General features: G+C 38.6%; 1 pseudogene; it reads left to right on the forward strand.

Annotated features, from left to right (window-relative positions):
- Window positions 1–3639: 3639 nt before the first annotated feature.
- LOC102829519 lies at window positions 3640–5967 on the forward strand (annotated as a pseudogene).
- Window positions 5968–6379: the final 412 nt, after the last annotated feature.

A 6379-nucleotide genomic window follows, 5' to 3' on the forward strand; every position in this document is an offset into this window, starting at 1 on the left:
ATTGAGTGAGAAATAATTCAAGAAAAGTCATCTTTTGTTCATAACTGAAGTTTGAGGGAATTTGTTGTTGTTGTTGTTGTTAAGTGCCTTCGAGTCAGTTCCAACCCATAGAGACACTGTATAGGGTTTCTGAGAAGTTGATGGTGAGCTTGTATTGTCGACCTTGCAGTTCAAACCAACTTTGCAGTCTAGCACATTAACCCACTGCACCACACCAGAACTCCATTGTACTAAATTAGTAGTAAACCAATAGGACACAATGATTATATCAAATAATCCATGGTTTTATTGTAGTGAAAATACACATAACAAAACATACACCATACCAGTAATTTCTTGTTGCGGTTGTTGTTGTTAAGTGCTGTTGAGTAGGTTCCAACTCATAGTGACCCTGTATAAGGTTTCCGAGGAGCTAGTGAACTTGAACCACTGACCTCACAGTTCAAAACCGACCTTATCGTCCAGTGCTTATCCTACAAAGCCACAACAGGATTCCAATAATTGCTTGAAGTACATTAATTACATTCTTCAAGTTGTGCAACCATACTCACTCCTTTTACAAATCATTCCATCATCATTAACATACACTCCCAGACTCGCAGACAATACCCATTGGACCTAGTGTGGATGAATAGCTGACCAGAATCCAAACAATGACATTTTTGACAACTGCTGTCTTTTCTCCATTAATAAGAATGTTGTTTATTGATCCATTGATCCAGTGATGAGGACTTGTGTTTTCTTTACATTGAGATGCAATCTCAAAGACTGTGTCTTTGATCTTCATCAGTAAGTTTTTTAAGCCCTTTTCACTTTCAGCAAACAAGGTTGTGTCATCTACATTTCACAGGTTGTTAATGAGTCTGCCTTCAATGCTGATGCCACATTTTTCTTCGTATAACCCAGACAAAGGCACAAAGTGGTGTCTTACAAGCTTTCATGAGGGTACTTAGTGTCAGAATGAAGGAAGTGAGACAGAAACCTTACTGAATAGTTTTTCTCATGCCCAGATGGGTTTGGTGATGAGGGGAATAGGACCTGATGATTCAACTGTGAGTAATTGTTTTCAGGCCTAATGGTGATTGTCACAACTGTAAATGTAGAAACAGGGGGCCCTAAGACCATCAAGAGGGAAGAACATCAGAGAAGCATGGGATCCTAACCAGAGATGCAGCGGACAACAGAGATAGTGGCAGAGGACTATAGTCCCATGGACTGAGAAAAGCAATGTGCCTGTAGGCAGGAAGCTGGTTTTCAAAATGTGCCCTTTGTACATTTAAATGAATGTATATTTACAATGTTGTATGTGGACATCAAAAAAACACAAACAAACAAAAAGGTAATAGAGGTAAATGTTGCTGGCTGGTGGTGCATGGAAGTGATTGTAATCATTACAATGATTTGCTGAATGTGGAAATGGTGATCTTCCCTGTAAGCCTTCATTCACTCAATACACAATGAAAGCTTAAATAAATAAATAAACAAACTGGGGAAGAGCTATCTCCTCAAAATAGAGTAGACTGTGATGACACAAATGGAGTAAAGCTTTTGGAACCTTCATTCGCTGTTGGGGCACAACTCTAAATAAGTAGAAACAGCTTTAAACATCTATTAATAATTGGATTATTGAATGTATGAAGTATTAGTCTAGGAAAATTGGAAGTTGTAAAAGATAAGATGGAATGGATAAACATCGATAGTCTAGGCATTACTGAGTTGAAATGGACTGATATTGACCATTTTGAATCTGATAATCACATGGTTTATTATGCCGGGAATGGCACATTAAAGAGGAATGGTGTAGCATTCATTATCAAAAAGTCTGCCTTGAAGTATAACACAAAACAACATTATGTATTTTATGTTTCTGGAAAGATATAAGGTCACTACAAGTCTAAATCAACTAGGTGCAAATGGGCTATAGATTTGTGGATGGGCTATGAAAAAGAGAAGGTTGAGGTATAGTTTTTGATCGTTAATACCAAGTGCTTCAAGTCCTTTTCACTTTCAAATGAAGCAGGCAAGGTTGTGTCATCTGCATGTCCCAGGTTGTTAATGTGACCGTTATTTGTCTACCAGTTTGTTGTCCCGCGGTGGCTTTCATGTGGCTGTGGTGCTATGCTGGATGTTATGGCACCAATATTTCAAACACCAGCAATCTTTCAAATGTCCACCCATGATGGACAAGTTTCAGTGAAGCTACCAGGCTAAGGCAAACTAGAAGAAGGACCTAGAGGCCTATTTCCAGAAAAAAGCACTTAGCCAGTGAAAATCTGATGGATGGGCCCCTCAAGTTGGGACACCTTTCTGTCTGCTGTGCATAGTATTGGATCCCTGTGAGTCTGCACCAATTATTTGGTGCCTAACAACAAAACATATTCATGTAAAGTCCCTGGTTAGTGCAAGTGCTTAATGTGTTTAGTGTCTAACTGAAACATTGGAGGTTCAAATCTACCCACAGGTGCTTTAGAAGAAAGGTCTGATAGCTGTTGTCTAGAAAATCAGCCATTGTTAACACTATAGATCAGCTTTACTTTCCACATAGAGATGCTTTTAGTCAGAGACAACTGGATGGCAACTATTTTTTACTTGGTTTTTATACTAATGTGGAGATTAATAGTCATGTAATTTCTGACTATACACATATACTTTTGATATTGAAGTTCTCTCTTTACTGCAAATAATAATGTCTTGTTTTTGCAGTAGAATAGCAACTTCTATATTAAATTTTCTAACCTATTTCTGAATACATGAATAATTTCTATTTTAGACACAGCTTTGCAATTCAAGCACTAGATGAAAATATCTGGGAGCTTTTTTAAGTTACATACACCCCCTGGAGATTTGGTCATCACCTCCCTCAGGCTATAGACAGACCTTCTAGCTGTGAATTCCTACTTTGTGAGACTTCCCACTGATGGGAGTCTGTCACTTTCTTAGGTCTGTGTTTGAGAACCAGCACAGAATGTTGGTGGGGAAAGGCAGAACTGTTACAAAAATTCAAGTTGATTACTCCCAGGGAAAAGAAAAACAAAACAAGTGGGGGACAATGACAGGGAGATGGAGATTCCCCCACACACCCCAAATAGTCACAGTCTTGTTGTGGCACTATAGGATAAACACTGGACTGGTAACTGCAAGGTGAGCTGTTCAAACTCACCAACCGCTCTCAAAAAGCTTATTAAGGATCGCAACTAGTCAGAACTGACTCAATGGCACAAAACAACAAAGAGACACATAAGAATTTGAAAAACATGTAAGGAATGCAAGTATCAAAGCAATGTAGCTTGCTAAACAAATTAGCAAACAGACTGCTGCCCATCTGCAGGGTGATATATTTAACATATTTTATAATTAAATGAGCTGATTTTTAGAAACGTTTTGAGAGCTCAAACACTACTTAGTTTTCTTAATAAGAATGTATGCACGCTGCAAAGAATGAGAGTGGTGGAGGGTTACCCACCTTCGGCGCCCTTGGTCTCTGCAACTGACCCACCTAGCCAGGCTAGCTTGGAGGCAGAAAGGTCCCCTCTGAGGAGTGACACCCTTGCAACATACAAGTAGGCTAGTCTGTGCGCCAGCGGCGCAGTCAGTGGAGTCCCTGTAGAAGCTGAAACCCATCAATCACCATTCTTAAAAATGCAATGGAATATACTATGGATTGTATTTGGGCTGGTACATCGAACACACTTGGAACTACCTAAATCTGCTCTTTTTGGATACTGTCAAAACATAAAGGGGGTATTACTTTTGTATAATGCTGAATCCAAAGTAGTGTTGGTACAAGGCTCGCAGAAGCAATGGCTACACTTGTCTGCTGTCCAATGTGTTGTAAAGGGAAGGAAGTCATTCAGTGTTCAGACACCACTACTCAGAGTCCTTCACTGTAAACATTGGGAGCAAAATATTTTATCCAAAAAGTTGTATCATCGAATGCCACATCCCAAGGGACTCCCATAGGAAAAAAAGAAGAACCTGATCCTTTACAAGATAATTCTATTAGTCTTTATCAGTGATTTAAGAAAACATTTAGACAATATGGAAAAGTTTTGATTCCAGTACACCTAATAACTTCTAGTGTTTGGTTTGGGATATTTTATTATGCAGCCATAAAAGGAGTGAATGTCGTTCCACTTCTAGAACTCATTGGGTTACCTGACAGCGTAGTTAACATTCTCAAAAATTCCCAGATCATTGGCACGCACACTGTTTCCCAACTCCATTCTGATGACTAGAGGGGGAGCCTGAGCAAGCTGACACCCCCCTACCCTCACCACTGGTGGGTTATTCTGTCACGCATACGCACAGATACTCAACCCAAGAGCAGGCCTTGAAGGTTTTTTGCTTGTTTGTCTTTTGTTTTGTTTTTTAATACACAAAAGGGCACAGAAGGGCTGTAGAGAGGGAAAGAGAGTTTAAAAACAAAACAGGCCGAAAATTAAATTAAAATCAAAACCAACACTGGCATCTTGAAATCTCTCAGGCAGTTTTGAAAGCACGAAGCTGAAGAGAGGACATTAAAGTCATACTCATATTAGGCTACAGATTTTTTTTTTCCTTCTCTCCCTCCTCTCCCTTTTCTGTGATTATAGACTGCAGTATTTAGTCTAGTTTTTTTGTTGCTGTTTTTTGTTTGTTTGTTTGTTTTCTCATGGTTTTTTTTTTCCCGCTGGTGCTGTTTTGCTATTATATGCTCCCCCTTCTACCTTTGGAGGACTCTTTCTCTCCATATATTTATTACACAAGAAGAGTCAGCAACTGCTGCCATATAGCCAAGCTACAATCACACTCTATAAAACACCAAAACCCAGGCAAGAATCAATACCAACTGCCATATACCAGGGAAACAGACAACACCTATGAAAGTTACTTTGAGTTAAGCAATAAGAAGAGTGAAAAGGGAAGCCCACAGCCTGATCACATCTACCTGGAAGCAATCAGAAAGCATAAAAAATACCAAAACACATACTCAATTAAGTAATAAGGCCACAGATAAACACTAAACATGTCCAAGAAACAAAAGCAGATGACCATATCAGCACATGTCCAGAAACAAGATAAAATGTCTGAGACAAATGATCTAGAGGTAGACGTGGACGCCATTCTGGAAGGAGGGCAGGCCTTGGAAATACCTGAGAAGGAATTCAGAAAAATTATTATAAAATGTTTCAAAACACTTTACAATGGAGTTGAGAAAAATAAGGAAGAAGTCAGGAAAGTGCTACAGGAACAATCAAATAAGATAGATACAGCATTGGAAATAATTCAAAACCTACAGAAAGAGGTCCAAATGATCAATAACAGAATATCAGAAATAGGCAATACTCTGAAAGGGCAAAGGAGTAGAACAGATGAGATGGAAGGTAGAACCAGTGAAATGGAAGACAAATCTCTCAATACCACTAAGATAGAAGAACAAACACAAAAAAGGATTAAAAAAATCTGAAGAAGGTCTAAGATTCATGTTGGACAACATGAAGAGGAATAACTTAAGAATTATCGGTGTTCCAGAACAAGAAGAATCACACAAGTCCACAGAGGAAATAGTTGAAGAACTTCTGGAAGAAAATTTCTCTAACATCCTGAAAAGCAAAAAGATAAACATTCAAGAAGCTCAACAAACTCCAGGAAGGGTAGACCCCAAAAGAAAATCACCAAGACATATCATAATCAAGCTCTCCAAAATAAAAAATGCCCAGAATGGAAATGCACTAACAGCATATGCCTTGTTTAAGATTGCAACACCTGCCCAATATACTGTGCCTTTGGGAGGAACATCCTTTACTGTCAAGTATTTGTCAAGTCATGGCAACATGTCAATACCTCCTCCAGTTAAGGAATAGCTACAGGACAGGATGGAAGAGACCAAGAAGCTTCTCACAGAAAATGGAAGAAGCAAAGGATAGATTCACTGAAAAATTACAAGAAATCAAAGAAAAAATTTCTTTTAAGAAAAAAATGGAATAGGGTCCCCTTTATAATAAATCATAGAAAATTGATGCACTTTATCCCTTTGGAGTCCTGGTGTCTTGGTGTGGTGCTGTGGGTTAATGCGCCATACTGCAAAGTCGTTTGAACTGCAAGGTCGGCAGTTCAAGCTCACCAACTGCTCCTAGGAAACCCTATACAGGGTCTCTATGGGTCAGAACCGACTTGATGACACTTAACAACAACAACAACAACACTTTGGAGACTATAGGCAGTGATACATTTTCCTAATTATTTTTCAGGTTAATTGCCTACTATAAACCAGTTTTCTGAGGATTAAAGAACCAGGATACATTTTAAAGTTAGCTATCACTAGAAAAAATCAGTGTTTGTTTAAAAAAAAATTAACCTAATGTAAAAATTTTACATCAACAGTAGCACTAAGCAATAA

This window comes from Chrysochloris asiatica, unplaced genomic scaffold, assembly GCF_000296735.1.
Source record: "Chrysochloris asiatica unplaced genomic scaffold, ChrAsi1.0 scaffold00019, whole genome shotgun sequence".
Taxonomy (NCBI): domain Eukaryota; kingdom Metazoa; phylum Chordata; class Mammalia; order Afrosoricida; family Chrysochloridae; genus Chrysochloris; species Chrysochloris asiatica.